The following is a 19,890-nucleotide window of genomic DNA, read 5'->3' on the forward strand; positions in this document are numbered from 1 at the left end:
TGGATGCAGCGGATGCAGAGGGGTTCCAGGTCTGCCTTACCAATGACCAAATGAGGGTCCTGGAACGCATATGCCCAGCGCTTCAACTCCTCACTCCTGGCCATGCCCCACAGGCAGCCCTTCACCCTGGTCATGCCCTGCAGGCAGCCCATCACCCCTTGGCATGCCCTGCAGGCAGCCCTTCACCCCTGGCCATGCCCCGCAGGCAGCCCAGGTGTGTAGCCCTGCAGGCAGCCCATCACCCCTGGGCATGCCCCGCAGGCATCCCTTCAACCCTGGGTATGCCCTGCAGGCATCACTTTACCCCTGGCCATGCTCCGCAGGCAGCCCATCACCCCAGCCCATCACCGCTGGCCATACCCCACAGGCAGCCCAACACCCCTGGGCATGCCCCGCAGGCAGCCATTCACCCTTGGCTATGCCCCGCCGGCAGCCCATCACCCTTGGCCATGCCCCGCAGGGAGCCCTTCACCCCTGGGCATGCCCTGCAGGCAGCCTATCACCCCTGGTCATGCCACGCAGGCAGCACTTAAACCCTGAGCATGCCCCACAGGCAGCCCATCACCTCTGGGCATGCCCCGCAGGCAGCCCTTCACCCCAGTTCATGCACCACAGGCAGCCCACACCACAGGGGGGACTTTTTCCAAGCGATTTTGCTGGCACGAGCGGGGTACATGTAATCCGAGGGCTGCACATGGAGTTTTCTACCTTGATTTTGCTGAGCGGGGTACGTGTATTCTGAGGGGTGCGCTGGGAGATTTACACGCGATTTCGCTGGCGCGAGCGGGGTATGCGTATACCGATCGGGTTCGCAGGGAGTTTTACATGTGATTTCGCTGGCGCGAGCGGGGTACGTGTATTCCGAGGGGTGCGCAGGGAGTTTTACACGCGATTTTGTTGGCGCGAGTGGGTACGCGTATTCTGAAGGGTGCACAGGGAGTTTTCCACGTGAATTCACTGGCGCGAGCGGGGTGCGCATATTCTGAGGGGTGCACAGGGAGTTTTCCACACGATTCCGCTTGCGCGAATGGGCTACGCATAATCCGAGGGGTGCGCGGGGTGTTTTCACACGATTGTGCTGGCGCGTGAGGGCTGTGTGACGTTTTAGAGCGTTTTCGTTGTTGGTGGGCTGTATGTTGGTCCACTGGCCTTTGTGTCATGTATGGGATTTGTGCGATATTTTTGGTGCACGGGGTGTGGTTGGGGGCGTAACTGGCGCTGCTGCAGGGTTGCTGCGCCACTCTGCGCCACGGCTGATTATGGATGTTAGTATCCATGAATACGCTGTGCATCAAAATGGGTTTTGGCGCATGTGGCTGGCGCAGACTGGTGCACGCTCCCTCTGTGCTCCAGCGGCATGCGCCACTTCTGCGCTGAATTCTATGAATTACGCCCTTATTTCCTCATTTGCAGAAGTAAGATTTGCCACATTCAAAAGACTTCTGGGACTGTGGGCAAACATTCTATATGTGATTTTTAAACAAATTGTAAGTTAACATTGTGTTCTTGTCTCTTGAAGATCCTCTATTGTGATACCTATCTTTAAAAACAGAGATAGGCTAAACCCCAGAAATTATCGTCCAATTGTGCTGTTTGACGCACCATGCAATATTTTTACTTCCTTGGTGTGGCGACAGTTATTCAAGTGGGCTTCGGAGAACGCTAAATTTGACCCACTTAAATCTGGGTTCATGAAGGGTATAGGTAAAACTCTAAATGGGGTATTAGTTAAAAAAAAATGTAAGGCTAAGTCTCATGATAAAGGCTCCACATTGTATGTTGTTTTTGTTGACTTTGTGCTAGCCTTCATAGTATTAACAGATCATTGTTGTGGCACAAATCACTTAATTGTGGGGCCCTCCATATCTTGTTGAGATTATTAAATTACTTCACATGGATAGTTCTCCTCGAGTTAGAATAAACATGGCAGGGAATCTATCGAAGCAGTTTCGCATTGGAGCAGGGGTTGAAACATTTTGGCACCTATCATTTTTCAATTTAATATTCACGATATTTCAGAATTTTCATTAAAACAAGATCTTTGCCTGCATTTGGGCAGTTCCCCTATTGTTTGGCTACTTCATGCTGATGATCTGGTTATTTTAGACCAGACTCCAATTGGGATACAAAGACAGTTGAATGAATTGCAACTTTCTGATCTTTCACTTAATACTGATAAGGATAAGGACTTTGTTGTTAGATCTCCTAAGAAGAGATCTTTGTTGCATTTAAGAGGCACTTGAACTCTGGTATACTAGATACGGTCTTGTCATTTGTGTACCTGGGACTTACAATAGCGGGATCAACAAGAATTCGAAATTTGATTGTGACTTTAAAACACAGAACGGTAAGATTAGTTTCGCAGGCTAAGGTGATTAATAAGAATTTTGGTGGGATCTCTAGTATGATAATTGTGACATTGTATAAACTTAAAGTGGTGGCTATTTTAACATATGGAGCAGATTCTTCACTTTTCGTAACTTTATTTCGTCGTGAAGCTATAAAAGTTCTCACAAGAACAATTCATACATCACAAAAATATGCCATTACTATCAGAAACACAAAGTAAATGACAAAGACAAAGTAATCCCGAGTTCCAGAATTGTATCACAACAGTACAATGACCTGACAAGTCTAGGTTATTTTGCGGTCACCCCTAGTACTCATGATTAATGGAGGGCCTTCAGACCTATCCCACAAAGGAACCACATTCGCTCATGGAAGTAAAGACCCCTGTAGCGGTTGTTTTCCAGGAATATGGACTCAAAACAATTGCACTGTTTGGCAGGGACTTGCAAGAACTATTAATCCTCAATACATCCCGTGCCACTTTGGGGTCTTTGAGCTTTATCTCGACAGTGTCCGAAGTCTCCACCCCCATTCTAGATATCCATGTGCAATCAACAATCAGTTCCCTGGTTACAAATTTAGACCCCCGTTGCGAAGTGGTGTCTAATTGGTCTGGCGTGGTCGGAGTCTGTTCTTTGTGGCCACTGTTTGAAGGAGAAGCTGCAACCACTACAAAACACCACCACGGCGCGGAGCGCGCGCGGTGCGAAGTGGTGTCTAAGTGGTCTGGCGTGGTCCGGCGAAGGGCCGCGGTCGGGTCGGCGCCATTCATCCAAAAACACAATCTCAACTCATGCGGAAAGACCTCTTAAAAGCTTTCTTCGAAATCAGCCCCAACAGGCTCCATAACCCTAAACTAGTCTTTGTGAAAATCACTAACATTTGCAGCTTAATTATTCAAAACATACGCATTTAAGTTCCAAGCGTACGATAATCAGCTTACTTCAAGCATGGACGAAGATGACGGGCGTCGCCTCCGTAGCTCGAGGAAAGGAGCGGGCGGGCCCCGAACTGGTGTGGCAATTGAAAGCAACGAAACAAACAGACCAATAAAGAAAAATGACGCTCCCTCCGAAGTCATCAATTCACCTTTCACACCCCTCATCCAAACGAGTTGCGAACACATCAGCCCGCTGACAGTTGATCTCGATAAAAACTCCAAAACCGTGTATGCTCCCACCGCAATTATAGAAATCACTTCAAATGAGGAAACAACAGCAAGCGTCAGAAGTCGCAAACAGATGGATAATGAAAAGAGCGAGCACAGCAAGACGTTATCTTCCCAACAACTCGGCACTCTCAAGCTAGTCACGCCGTCAACCCCCAGAGGGGGGTCGGAGTGCAGGCATGATGAGAGCCTAGAGCAAAGTGAGGAAATAGAGATATGCCCACGAAATGAAGGCGCCGAAGAAACGTTGCAATCGAGCCCTGCCAAGGTTCGACTGCCTACAGTTATCACTGAAGTGCTGCGGGATGAGGAAGATCATGCGCACACTAAGGAGACGCGACTTGCAACCGAAGTAGAGAGTTCCGAATCGTGTAAATGGAAAGGAAAAAAATGTGAAAAACAGACTCAGGACCAATCACCAACGAGGGTCCATCAACGAGTAAGAGTTTTAGTACACGCCTCAAACAATGACGAAGATCTCCAAGAAAGTGCAAACCGTGTGGAATACACTCCATCAGAGAAGAACCACTCAGAAAGCGCACTAACATCAGCACGAAATATGAAAAAAAGGAGCAGAGAATGTTGTGAAACCACATTTGGGAAAATGAGCTCGCAAAAACTCACTAATCAGAAGAAAAACAAATCAAATGTGCATGCAAGAGCCAAAGTGAGTCGTTCCACCAAAAATGCATCACACACCGTGAAAGAGCGCATGATCAAAAGCATAAACACCGCGAAATCAAAGAAAACCAACACCATGCGTATGTTGACTGACTTCTTCGAATTTCAGCTACTAAAGAAATCACGAAATTTCGCCATAAACGAAAACTTACCACATGCAAAACAACGAAGAGTGGACTATACATCTGAAGTAGGTTCGCCACAAGCAGATAAATCTGTAGCTCAAAGGCTTGCATCAACAGACTCTAGTCTCAAGGAAGGCGAAAGAACAAACGAGAATGATGAGAATGCCATAAGACGAATGTCAAAAGACAACCCTCCCAAGAACCCAGGCGAAGACATTCCTAATGATAAAAACGCATCTAACCAGGACAACGTGGAAGGTGAGACTCCAACACCAATCAACATGGACCAGCAAAGCACGACGAGTGATGGACAACTGATTCAAGGCAACAAAGAACTCAAAGAGTGTCAAAGGGACATCGCGGTCACGGCCAAAACACAAGAACGAGAAAGCCTGCTCCAGACCACCGTGTCTGAATCATCTAAATCACCAGCTGCATCCAGTCAGAATCTCAGCCCATGTTCAGCAAGCCATCATGCGGCAGCTGCGAGAGAACCACACAAACCCCCAAACATAGTGGAACTCAATATTCAAGTGAACAAAACAAAAGATCGATCCCAACGGGTTCTTCCGACAGAAAAAATACTACAAACGGAATCAAGAGGCTCAAACCAACCACGAACACCCAGAAGAAGTCATAGTGAGTTTGAATACCAATCAGGCAGAACTTCATGCCCACAAATGCCAAATGCAGCCCAGGAGGCATCCTGGAAAAAAACGGACTTACAAGGAATCATGTCAGTCATAACCATTGCACTCAATCCTTTTTGCAAATTATACGAGACCATGAATGATGCAGTAAAAGATCAACAAGTCATCCTAGCAATGCTTCTGACAAAAGTATTATACTTGGAAGGCTACATCACAGCAAAAGAGAATCCTGCAAGTAACAAAGGTACGACAGAGTCATGCATCGATGAGACGATTAATAAAATCACAGCAACAACAAATGAGACAACATTGTCTAATCGAAAAAGCAAGTCAATCTATACAAGTCAAGTTGGAACACAAACAAAGAACATCATTGATTTAACAGTTGATATAAAAGCAACTGATAGAGAAAAAACTCAGCAAAAGACAACAAGTAGTAACGAGATAACAAATAGCAAAAACAATGCGACCATGGTTAAACAGATGCCAACGGTAATGTTGGTACTAAATCAAGCAAACGCCAAAGACAAAAGTGAGGTCAGAGTTGCAACCTCTTCATACGGCATTTTCGAGATAAACAGCGGGAAAGACAAACCGAACAACGATTCTGAGACAGCCGCAACATGCACCAAAAAGGATGTCTCAAAAAATACCACCAGCAAACAAAACATAGAAAAAGTACAGAACACAAGCCCTGAAATAAGAGCACCAGCCGCAGCATCAAAATGGAATTTGAACAGCTCAACGGCCACCACAATGAGGGAAAACGAAAATACAGAAAATGTCAAAAGTTGCAAAAACAAACTGACCAGAGAACGGAACTCCAAGGAAAAACTGGACTTAACGGATCCATTAACGAACCTGAGTACATATTCGGATGAAGTTATTGATTCACCGACAGCACTAGTTTCAGTCAAGCAAAAGGCGGAAAAAACGCATTCATCGAAACAAAAGATTGCAGTAACTCCAGAGGAAAAACATGCGGAAATGCTGCAAGAACGCGACTTCGAAGCCTTGGAACAAAAACGAAATCGTCTAACAAAGTGTGCAGCAATCCGTGAGAACAAAAAAAGAGCACAAGCAAGTCCATATCGCGGATAGACGCACAGAGACAATCCAAAGCAAGAACATCAACAAAACAAAAAATATCAGAAATAAATCAGAAGAACGCCATACAAAAAAGAGCACAACAACCGATAGAGAGTGAACAGCCACTCAACGAACACAAAACAAAACACAAGGACCTCAAGGAGAAAAAAGACCAACGCTTAAGGAGTACAAAGACACAACCAAGAGACGAGAACACGAAACAAGAAAAACTAACAACAATAATAAACATGATTATTGCTCACGACAGAAACAGCAGAATGATCCACACAAACGAGCATCTCACGCTCCAAACACAAGAAACACAGAAATTGAAGAAAACGATGGGAGATACCCCACAAAAAATGTCTCAAAATATTCAATCAGAATGACCCAACGAAGTTGCATCAAAGAAGAGACCATTTTAAATCGAAGAATGGTCTTGAAAATACTGCGTCAAATTAAAGATTTGCAGAGACTTCACACGAAAACGTTGCGTTGAACCATGGCATACGCAACATGGGGCAGTCACAATACTGCATCTAGCGTCCTCAACGACATTAAAAAAAAATCTAAAATACAGAAGAGACATCTACAATTCTGGTTACTACGTGGAAGACCTCACAGTACCTAGTAATGAAGAACGCATCGAATCAGCCAAAACTAGGGAGATCGATGCCACGGAAAACAAACACTTAACCACGAAGTACAGGATGCACGATGAAAAAGACACAGAGGATCACTCTCAGAGAGACCACAAAGCAATAAAAGGACTTGAAACATCAAAGAAATATCAGAGATCACATTACAATAAGAGTAAACATGAGCATTATAAAACCAAAAATGACTCATTATTTAATAAAACAACTGAGAAAGTCAAGATGGTAAATTCACAACGGACACCAATCATTGATGGTGCAACAAAAATAACCTGTTTGCAAAGAGTCAGCTCAACACCGACGGCTCAATTCAAACAAAACCCAAATATAAGCAGTAAAACAGGAACCTGGGCTTGGTTGCCAAAAGCATCGCAAACAATAGCCACCCCATCGGGCGGAAGCAGTCATATGTAATGAGACCATGGAAGTTATCAATGATATCAAGTTATGTTCATGGAACACGCGAGGCCATACACACTTGACTGCTCCAGGAGGCCCCAATCTCAGAGAATTTCACATAATTTGTCTAGAAGAAACCTGGCTTCAGCAAACTCCCACACTAGAAGGATATCAGATCATTCTATCCCCAGCCACAAGAGGAACCAAAGGACGTCCAACATCAGGTCTCCTAATAGCCTGCCGAAATGGTTCTGGAGCCTCCATTGTACAAACGATAATTGCAAATCAATCAATTTTGGCAGTAGAAATTGCCTGGCAAGGCGATGAAAATCATAAGACAGATTTACCAAAAATTGTTATAATAAATCTTTACTGGAACCCAGCTGCAATAAACGCAAAAAAGTTCATAGACCTTTGTGAAAGGACAATTGACGCAGTAAGATCTGAGCACGACATAGAGAACATTCTGATATGTGGAGATCTAAATGTCACCCAAATAACCAGTATGAATGCAACGGCATCACAAAAGGCGTCCGCATACCGTGGCACAATTTGGCGAAAGTTCACCGACTCGCGTGATTTATACAACCTGGACGAAGTTTTCGTTGAATCAGACAGAATAGCAACTTGGAAGCGTGCAGCCTTGGCCTCCACGATCGATTACATCTATGTATCCAAATCCATGTTGCATTGTCTACAATTTTTTAAAGTGCGGCACACCTCAACAAGCGACCATAACCTGCTTGAAACCGCATGGAACTTCATAACCAAAAAAAACTGGCAAATGAACATACGAATTGAGGCAAACACGAAAGGCACCAGAATCAAACTAAGTACTGCTGAAATTCTCAAAATCACCGTTTCAGCGACATGCCCTGGCATCGACTACCAACCTCTACTGTTGCCGTATATGCAGACATCAAAAAGAAAAGGAAACGCAACAAACCGAAAAACTAAACACGCATATAACAAAGTTCTAATTGATAAAAGGCGTGAGTATAGAAGAGCACTTCGAACAGCCTATAAGCAAATTGCCACAGACGGCACATCAGAGATTCAAGTATCAAAACAAAATACAAAGCCTGGGTAAAATCGTATAGACATAAATTGTACCAAGAGGACGCCGAACAAATAACAAAGGTGCTTATTAATAACAACAGTAGAAATTTTTGGTCCTTAATACACGACGTTGAACAAACGCAGGACAATCAAATTTTAAACAACATTAGTCAACATACCTGGGAAAGTCACTTCAGCAAAGTCTTTAAATCTGATCTAAATATAAAACCACAAGCGCAACAATTAAAAGCTGTACAATGGTCGAACCTAAATAGAAAAGAGGACATTATTGACATCATCAAAAAATTGAAAACTCGCGTGCACCAGGCCCGGATGGCATCAGTAATGTCGAATTAAAAAGTCATCCAGAAGAATGGGCTATCTTGCTAAGCGTCATCTTTAAGCGATGCACTGAAACGAGATAAGTACCACAATCATGGACTAAAGCAATCGTGGTACCGATTTACAAAAAAGGCAGCCTCACGGACCCAATGAACTTTCGACCGATTGCCCTACTAGATGTTATGGGAAAAGTATATGCTTCATTACTCTTGAGGAGATTTCAAAGATGGGCGGCCTCTGCAGAATGTAACGATGATATGCAAACAGGGTTCAAGAAACACACAGGTACAACATGAAATATACTAGTGTGTAGTATATTAAAAGCAAAAACCCTAGAAAAGAATCACCGTCTGTTTGCAGCTTATATCAACTTCACTCAGGCCTTCGACAGAGTTGAAAGATCACTCTTGTGGGACAAACTTGAAGCATGGAAATGTCCCCACTCTCTTTTAGAGCCAACTCAAGCATTGCATTATGACACATCCATAAGAGTCAGACTCAGCCGTGAAGGAGATTTATCAACCGAAATAAACACCACACGAGGAGTCAAACAGGGTTGTCCACTGGCGTCAGCACTCTTCATCACTTACATCGGCGACATTCAAAAAATGGGAATTCAAACACGAGCCTTCCCACCAGCACTGGGAACAACGCAAATTGGACACCTGCTTTACGCTGATGACCTAACAATTTTTGACCAGACTCAAATTGGGCTACAGCGCAAACTTGACGCCCTTCTAATCTACGCTAATAGCAATCATTTGGAAATCAATATCAACAAAACAAAAATCATGATTTTCCAATGTCATCCAAAAAAAGAAAACTTTCAGTGGCATTTGGGCAAGACCAGAATTGAGGTGGTTTCAAACTTTAAATATCTAGGAGTAAATATGGATAGTTCCCTCCATGAAACAACAATGCAGCAGGAACTACACACAAAAATGAGTAAACTAGCAGCTCAAGCAAAAAAAATTGACAGTAAATTTGGAAAATTCTTCCTGAAACCAATAATAAACTTTTACAAGATGAAGGTCGTACCCACCATCACTTATGGCATAGCAGCAATGCCGATGATTCCACAAAAAGTTTGGTGCAAATTAGAAGCATATTTCTGGCGTAAAGTCCTTAAACTACCAAATTCGACTCCTGGCGTAGCAATACGACGCGAATTAAGTTTACAATCCCTAGAATGTTCTGCAACCTGCAATGCCATCATGTTATATTGCAAATGCAGAATGGAAAGTCAAAACAAAATCTTTAGTATCATCAAACAAGAAATGAACAACAGTACTTGTGATATGGTAACCAACTGGCAAAAGCAAAATCAAATAGTACTGGACGCAATCATCTCAGACGAAGACGAACTCATCACAAATCCATGTAAAGTGCTAAAGAAAATAAAAGACATGGACTGGGCCAAAACGATTGACGGTACCGCGACATTAAAACTCATCGCTCATTTACCAAGTTTTACTGTAAAAAGAAATGAACTGCAGAACTACATAAAGCAGTTTCCAAACAGGCAAGCACAGAACTCAATTCTACGAGCAAGGCTTAACCTTTTCAAAACAAATGAAATAAGCACAGTCAAACACTTGCAGATTCTGTTCCAACGACATACAACGACATACAACCTCCAAAGGAGACAATAAGACATCTACTCATGGCATGTACAGCGACTGCAGCAATCAGACAGTGCTATCTGCCAATGATACCGGGTTTCAGCACACTGCCAGAAGAGCAATTGTGGTGGTGCAGACTCATTGGGGGAGAAAAAACAACGTGGCAAATAGCAACTGCAAAAATGCTAGAATACATTGACATGAATCTACTTAATGTTAACAGCAAGCTATAAAGGATAAGCCCCCGTCTTCTTTCAAAATAGAAAACACAAAGACGAGTTCATCGAAGTTTACTATAAAGCTTCAGTATTGTAAAATCACATTTTGATCAAACAATAAAAAAAAAAAAATGTACACCCCCTCACAAAATAAAGCCAGTGTAAGTATTTATTTCAAAGTGCTTTCCTTGGTTCGTACCGCTTTGAAGTCAGTTTAGGAACTCCATGCAAGAATATAATCCGGGGTGCAATTTCTGATAAATTTGTCAGGGAAATGGAGCAGATCTTGGCATGACACATTAGTTGTTTTTGCAGGTGTCATATTCACCCTGGAAGATCTTTTCTCTTGCAGGCCACAGTTCCGCCTTATTGGGAGTGGGACAGCAGGTTGCAGAGTTACTTTGGGCTCATTGCCAGATGGTACTGGTTTGCCAATTATCACTATGCCCATTGAGCACCTTTATTATTAGCCTTCTCTCTACTCCCATCGCGGGGCCCACTGTTTCCCTGGCTCTTCTCTGGGGGGTTAGTACCAGGTTCATGGACTAGAGAACACACTGTCTTCTGATCATGGGATTTGTTTGAGTTTCTTTTCACACCCTGCTGATTGGTCGGAGAATTCCCTGCTTCCACTTGCTTGCCAGCTACTTCAGTTAGAGGCATAAGCAGGTCAGAAAAAGTTTGGACAGAACTAACCTGCAACTAAAGCAACACTCCTATAAGCCCAGGTACCCCTCCCCTTTCATTTCAGTGGTGGAACAGATTGTTACCCGAAAGTTAGATACTGGGCTAAGTGGGATGTCCAAAAGGACTGCATTAATTGATGTTGATGCACATGTCAATGCACATGCCAGACCTCCAACAAGCTCGCTAAATGCACTTAAAACTGATTGCTGGAAGACTGTTTAGGAAACTCGCCGTTGATCATGGTCATGATAGGTGGCAAAAGTGCCCTTCCCCTACTCAATGACAAAGTATTGGTCTGAACCAAGTTACAATGACTTGACATGAGTGGCACATGGGGGGGAAACAGCAAGAATTACATTCTGCCTGTGTCCAGGGCTGCTGGGGGTGGGTCAAGGCATTGGGGCAGCCAGTCCAGACTCGCTGAGAGGTTCCACCAGAACCATTTGAATAGTCTGTGGAAATTGGGTGACAGGCCGTCTATCATTTAAGCCACCCATCCCCAACACAAGACACTCAGAACCAAGATCATCATCAACTAGGGGCTGCCATGATGAATGGGCCATCGGACTCAGATTGAAACACATCCAGTAACTTATAGACTGCTCAGGGAGTTAACACACTGGTACACTGGTGCAAGGGAGAGATACTGTACTTTTCATTTCACGGAGCGGAGCCAAAATTCCCCAAAAGCGCAGTTAATCATGGGACATAGCAGCAGAGACTCAATATTTCAATATATTCCATTATCTGGGATCTTCCGGTGTCACTAGTTACCTCCCAATTGTCTCCAATGTCCTCCTAACCTTAGCTGGTCCATGCACGTCCTGTATTCTTGGGCAGAGTTGAAAGCGAAGTGCAGCTGTAGTTGATCACAGCACTGCCTCACAGCTTCCAGTCGAATCAGAACTGTGTATGAATGATGGATAAAAAAAGCATGGGAAGGGGACAAACACCCTCTACGGGCCCACCAACACCCTGCTGGGACGCCAACATCTGCACCCTTGAACCCGGCGGGCTTCACCCTCATGGGCAGCAGTTGGGAAGGGTGAGCAATGCCGGCAGTGAGAGCAGCTGGAGAGAGTCTTCTGCAGAGGGTTGCGGTACACAAACACCCACACCCTTGACCCCCGTGGGCTTGACCCTCGCAGGGGAAGCTGGAGAGCTGGAGGATTTAATGGCGAGCAGCAGGTGGGAGGGACGAGCAGTGCTGCAGTGAGAGCAGCTGGAGGAAGTCTTCTGCAGAGGGCTGCGGGACACAAGCACCTACACTCTTGACTCCTGTAGGCTTCACCCTCATGGGGGAAGCTGGAGGATTTAATGGTGAGCAGTAGGTGGGAGAGGCGAGCAGTGCCGGCAGTGAGAGCAGCTGGAGGATTTCAATCAGGCGATACACCCTGGTCTCAGCCTAGTATGCAGTGCACAACCAAAATGCTTATTTTATTATATATATAGGTTCAATATTTTGAGTGATACACCAATCATATCACACCCCTTTTCAAATACCCTGGGTCACGATGGACCAGGAATTAGGCTGGTTGGTAAAGGTAGTATTTATTTCTTTATTTAAAATTCAAATCAAACATATACTTTTTAATAGGGAACAGCAATCACCAATGTGGTGACAATAACAGATAATAATGTGAACAATGCACTTAAATTCACTCTTTAGCAACACAGATGGAAAACACCAGAGAAAAGAACACTTTTGGCTGTTTGGAAAGATAGCACTTAAGTTAGGATTTCCCCTTGCAATATTCCTCAACCCACAAATAAACAATTCTAGATAGATATAAGGAAGCAGCAGTTAGTCAGGAATAAGGAATAGAAAACAGAATTTGAATCCAAACTTCCCTCCCCAAACAAGAGAGAAAAACGGATTTGAAACCCTACTGTTTAAAATTACATTTCGGAAATGGCTGAATAAACCATGAAAATGTGAAAAAATCCTTAATTGAGTACACATTTCTTTGGGAGCAACAACGGAAAGATACTAGCAGTCATAAGCAATAGGTTGAGCAAAAGTAAACAATTTGAATTTGAATGGAAGGTTGAAAATAATTTAGAAATAAAAATAATACATGTAAAACTTTGCAAACATGTTGATTTATGCCTAAAATTAACCAAATTATTTTTTTAAACTGACAGAGATATGCAATGTAGAATGAGAGGCATTTTCAGAAAAATCGGGCAGTGGAAACAGAAAAGAAACTCAGTTTGGACAAAAAAATATTTACTATGATTTTACTCTAGACTAGAACATTCAGGCTAGAATAACAAACAGGGACACAGTAAGCTCTGGAGTCGATTCATGACTTCAAACCCAGATCCCCAGCGCCCGCCCTGGCGGAACCAGTCCGGTCAGTCGAAGTAGGATTGATAGTTTAGAATTTGCACAAGATAAAAATGACTAAAGAAATGGCGCTTAGCAAGATAAATCAAGAACAGGATTGCAATAAGGATTCTGACAATGTTACAAGTTATAAAGGTAAGGATAGGATGGTTTAGAGATTGGGATAGGACAAGGCAAGGTATGTTATGGTTTTCTATGGTTTCTATTAATACTTACAGTCCACTTTAATTTAGGATTTTGGACGGTCAAGGGTTCTAGTCACCACACAGATCAGTTCTAACACCGGATAGCTGGTCAAATCCGCCGGAACAGGATCAGCTGGGCCGTTCTGGTGACCGGACTGTACTGGACTGGCCCTTCTGGTTACTGGATACTACGGATCAGTGAGATAGCGAGTTTGGAGCAGGCATGCATCTAATTGCTTGGCTGGATCAGGATGCTTCCCTTGGGTTTTTGGGATTTTTAGAATGTGAGGCCTAGCTGAAAAGGGGTTCAGCAATGCATATGCCTTGTTTTTGCAATGAAAATCTGGAATCAGGATCAAGCAGGGTGAATAAATCAGGAACAGGATGCCACACAGGAATTCACAAAGGAAGTCAGGAATCAGTGTGTATCCTGTGTGCTGTCAGGGTCCCTTATTTATCCTACCAGATGACATCACTACAGTATGTGGCAGGGGCAGGCTTACAACCCACACCCATAATGCTAGTATGGGGCCAGTGCATAGTTTCCGCCTTGCCCACAGCTGATTGGATCACAGAAAATGGGTGTCATGTTTATGGGATGATTTTTACAATGTCTAGAAACCACCCCTGGAACCAAAATCGAATTTTGCCATCAATTCATATTTATGCAGTTATACCCTCTGAGAAAATCAGATACACAGGTTACATATTGTGTGTGTCATATTTCAATCCAAACCCCAAGTCTGTGGAACTTGGTTTTGCCTTTCTGCTACATTTTGGCAATTTTAATCATGAAAGATTTAGCCTAAAACTTCCCAGTTTTGTACACAGATGTGCATTTACCACTGGGACGTGTGTACAACATGTTATGTTTGCAACATCAATACTTTCCCTGAAATCGGTCAATTTTTATAACTTCTCTTCCTTATGCAGTAATAAGTCCTACCAAGTTTTCAAAGAAAGAGCATAAAATTAGATTTAGTACTACCAACTTTTCATGTTTTTCCTAATTCTTGCTGCAGGGTTAAACGTCTTTTAAAGTTCAGTTACAAAATAACCGTTAAAAGCAAATGTCACTTGATCAGTTTTGTTTTTCCTCCAACTGCAAGCAGCTGTCAATTCCTTTGAAGCAGGATGAGGGGCCTCTAACTTGATTGAAGATTTTATTGCCCCTCACACTTGACAGGTGAGTATCTCAGACTGCTATTTTCCCAGCCTGGAGCAAAGATGAATGTCTGATGAGCTTGGGAAGTCCCTTTGTCCTGGTGCATTCAAAGTCCTCCATGCTAGCAATGAACACTTTCCTGTGCCAGAAGTTTATGAGGTGTCACCATTTCTCAGTGCTAGCAACTGGCAGAGCAAGTTTTTTTTACATAGCTTGCCAACTTAACCTGAGTTTTAGCTTGTATTTTCTCATTTTACATCTTGACTTAAACCTATGGAATCAACCAGTTTATAGGTGCACTTTTACCAGCTATAACCCAGAGGGCACTGAGAATACAGTGAGCAGGGTGAAGCCCTAACGAGCAAGTATTGTAACACAACAAAGGAGGGCAACATACAATTGGATATGATTCACACTAGGCAGTAAAATAACCCCATTCAGTATGGGGCAAAAGGTGCTATGAAGCAGTGGCCAAGGAGATCCGGAGTCGGTTGGAAAGACAGAAGGATAGAGAGTGAATCGCTATCTGACCCTCTCCTCAATCTAAGATAGAGGAACAACTTTCCTTAGGAAGTGCTGATGTGCCGCTTACAAAAAGGGGGAGACAGCAAAAGAGGTCAAAGAGAATCCATTTTTGAAAAACAGTAACAACATGAAGGTTGTTAGACTTCTGTATGTCCTTGGTCACTGTTAAGCTTCCCAAAAGGGCTTTAGGCAAGGAAATGTAAAAATGTAAAAGTGAAAGTAAAGTTAACACCCTGGACTGAAAAATCCGGACTGTCTATTATGGGTACATCATAATTTTATTATCCCATAGACAAATCAGGACTTACCAAGGGGACTCTACAATTAAAAACTACGAGGAAGGCTCAAATCACTATTTTCGTGCTGCTGTGATACAGGTTTTTAATCCAGCAGATACTCCCAAATGGGAAGGAGCCAATTTCCAAGTAATGACAAATGAAGACAAACATGTAGACCACGTAACCCTTCCAACAAGATATTAGGTGGTAGAACGGGGCGTGAGACTACAATAAAAGACATGTATAAGGTTGTTCATGGTGCAGGTAGAATATATGTTTTTATAAAATTCTCCACCATGTATGCAGGACGCCAACACCTGCACCTTTGGCCCCTGCGGCTTATGGAGCAGATACCTTGATAGTACCTCTAGTATTCCATGGAGGACTTTTGAGGGTTAATTTTGGAGAAGGATGTTCCATCTACCTAAGAGCATGCTGGCTCCAATTATCCAGTATGAATTGGGGCGTTTATCCCTGACAGTTATGGTAAATTGGACAAATATTTGTTTATTTAGTAAATGCTTAATGACAGAGTTGGGATGATTTCTGAGTTACCTAATATTTTAAAATGGAGTAAAAAAGGTGAGCTCTTGAATTCTTGGGTGGAACATTGCTTACATATTTTATCTACTATTCAATGAATGTCAGACATCCTTGTTGTAAACCCTGATACTGTCAAGCATAAACTTTGGGACAGTGATTGGGTAAATACCATTATCGATTGTAAACATGTTTGTTTTAGGAGGATTAAGCTCTTAATACTATTCTTGGGTATCTCTAAAAATGACCAAATCCTGCATGCAGGGGACAGTTTCTTCCATGCCGGTTTAATTTGTTACCAACAAATGAGGTGCTGGGTGCACGATCTAAGGATGATAGAAGTCATAGAGTGTGTTGTTTTGTAGACTACAAAATAAGATTGAAACATTGGAGCATGTTTTGGTGGAGTGTCCAGGGTTAGTTGATCAAAGGCAGTTGCACTTTGAGCTCTTTTTGAGGAAATATAGTTACTAATTGTTCCCGGTGTAACATACATCATTCTAGCATATCTTGAAGGTCAACATTGGTCTGTATTTCACAGGGCCTCCTCGGTCACCCTTTTTAAATGCCGGAAACGCCACTATATATGTGCACCATGAGGTGAGACTAAACCCTAATGAAAGTGCTTTAAGAATATAAAACAAGGTTAATACCTAGATATATAGCACATTTAAAATTGTTATATTGCGACTGTTAGTGAACAAAACCACCTGGCCTAGATATGTCAGTGAACAAAAACAAGTGGCCCATATAAGGGATGTCATCAGTGATGTCATCAATGACATTTGTGATGTCATCTCTGATGTCCTGGGTGTTAATCTTGGCAGTGCACGGTGGTGGCACAAGTTATGGTTGCTTAGCTTACCATAACTGGCACATTTCTGGGGGTTTTCTATTTTACTTGTAAACATAATATCCCTTTAACACATTTTTCCCATTGAATTTGTTAGGTTTTTATGAGAGCAACTTAACCATAATATCCCTTTAACAAAGTTTTTTCATTGAATTTCGTAGGTTTTTATTAGTGAAACTTAACCATACGTCCCTTTAATATTGTTTATTCACTGATTTTCATGGGTTTTTACCAGGATACCCTTAATTGTTCTACATGTCCCCTTATATCATATTGATCCCCTAACCCCAGCATGATAGCCACAGAGTCTGCGGACTGTGTGACTGTCAGCAGACTTCGGGCAGCATTCACACTGCCAAAAGCACAGGGGTTACCTTGCATTATTAAATCCAGCAACAAACAAAGACATGTTCTTTAAACTACAACAGATATATGTAGCATATTCAAAAATGATTTATGTATACAAATTCTGTACTTATGAAACCAGAACTACAATTTCATAGGTTGCACAACACAATGGAATGCACCAAGCAGAAAGGTGAACTGTACATCTAACAGTAATACCTCAGTGCAACTTTGTGTACACACTCAGAATCAACTCCAAGCTACTCAGAAGAAACCCTTTCAAAAATGAGTACAACACTATATTTCTTCCTGTAACATTAGAGTGTGTTGTATGTACATGACTTGTAAGAAATAGCAGTATTGTTTTCTTTAAACAGAAATGGCAAGCACTCTGGACTGGTTAGAAGACAATTTAACAACTTTGGATGAGGATATTGAGGGTATCAAATCCTAACTTAGCAAAGGTTTTACAGCAGACCAATTCAAACAGATCCTGGAAGAGACACATCAGAAATTATCAAAATACAAACAAGAGCTTGAGGTAAAAAAGATCAGTAAGTCTAGGAGAGATACTCAGGATTATAAACCTGACATTGTTTATATTTGTCAAGAGTACTACGGTCATCGCCCAATAAACCCTATCAAGAACGAACTCCGAAAGCCAGGACCTTCCAATCCGGAGCCTACCTCTTCCGATGCATCCAGTACTGAGCTCGAGACAACACCAAATACCAACACCGAGGCAGTTTCTAGCTCCCATGACAACGATCCTGTTCCAGACAGATCCTGTTTTTTAGACCAACCAGACGAGGAAAGAAGAAGAAACCCACAGAGAAAGAAAAATCGGAAGAAGACCTACTCGTCAATATATCATCTTATTCTCTTTCCAGACTTGAACTACAGGTATTGAGGAAAGGCCTCTCTTTTGTTCCCCAGAGCAATAGTGCATTGCTTAAGGAGAAGATTGATTTCTTTAAGCTAGTGAGGAAATTGAAATTAAAAGTGTTCTTTGATGTAATGGATGAGGAGTCTGTTGTGAAGGTACCCTCTGAGTTCCCAGAACTCTATCCTAAGAGTTCCTTCAATCCCCCTGTACAGAACCATATACTTTCAGGTTTTGAAAGAACAGTATTACAAGATTTCAAAAAGCTGCATTTCAAAACAAAAGTGTATGGCAATTTCACTATTAGGGAACGACAGACACTAAGAAATCTATTAGATAATACAAACATTATCTTCAAACCTGCTGACAAGGGTGGTACCTTGGTACTGATGGATAAGCAGGATTACCTGGATGAAATCGAGTGTCAGTTTATGGACACTGAAACCTACAGGGAGATACTATTTAATCCGATGTTGAGAGTCAGAATCCTTATCCAAGAAGTGCTGGATGTGCTTGAGAATTGAGAATTTATATTGGAGAAAACTTGTAGGTTCTTGGAGAAGAAACACCTGATTATACCCGTCCTGTACATACTCCCAAACATAATAATAGACTTATCAAACTGCCTGGACGTCCCATCATTGCAGCTAATGAGAGTCTCTAGGAACCGTTGGCAAAATATTGTTGATAAGATAATGCAGCCTCTCATTCAAGATACTAGTAGTTACATCCTGGATACCATGCATTTTTTACAGAAACTTAAGGACATCGAATTGGTGAAGGGCAGAGATATACTATACACGATGGATGTGACTTCACTTTACACAAATATAGTTCATGAGGCAAATTTGGAGGCTGTGGAGTGGCTCCTATTGAGATCAGAAAATTGCCAAGGAGAGAGTGTATTTATCCTGACCCTTCTCAAATTGGTTCTTATGAATAAACTTTTCATGTTTCAAGATAGATTCTTTCTTCAAGTAACAGGCACTAGCATGGGGGCCGCAATGGTGCCATGTTATGCCAATATATATATGTATTTCCTTGAATACAAACATGTATTCTCCTCACGCAGATGGATGTGTCATCTTTCCATCTATGTCCGGTACATTGATGACATCTTTGGTATTTGGACTGGGCCAGTGGATGAGTTACAGAACTTTTTCAAGATGGTGAATTAAATGCATCCAAGGATCAAATTCACTACAGAAACCAGTGAATCAGTGATCAATTTCCTTGATGGGACACAAGTTGGAAACCAGAGTATTTACTAAAACCGTGGACAAGAATAGCCTATTTTTAGCTACCAGCTACCATCCCCAGAGGACTATTGGCTGTGTACCGTTAAGCCAGTTTCTTCATTATAGAAGAAATATATCTGAGTCATCTGAGTATGAACGACAATCCTCACCCCTGCAGTTGAAATTCAAAACAGGAGGTTATATCCCACACTTATCTCAGAGGTGGCTGAGAAAGTGGAACAAATAGAGAGAGAGACACTATTAAAACCTAAGCCCCCAAAGTAGGGGAACCCTTAGTCTATGTGACCACACACTCAACACAAAGTGGGAGAATCAAGAGGATAATCCAGAAGAACTAGCCTATGCTGTAAATGGACCCCCAGTTGCAGCAACTATTTCAGCAGCCACCAATATTTGTCCATAGAAACAACAAAGCATTACGCAACAGCCTGGTCAAAGCAGAAATGCAGATACTGGATACAA

Source organism: Ambystoma mexicanum, chromosome 6p (genome assembly GCF_040938575.1).
Source record: "Ambystoma mexicanum isolate Mex_15411 chromosome 6p, UKY_AmexF1_1, whole genome shotgun sequence".
Classification (NCBI taxonomy): domain Eukaryota; kingdom Metazoa; phylum Chordata; class Amphibia; order Caudata; family Ambystomatidae; genus Ambystoma; species Ambystoma mexicanum.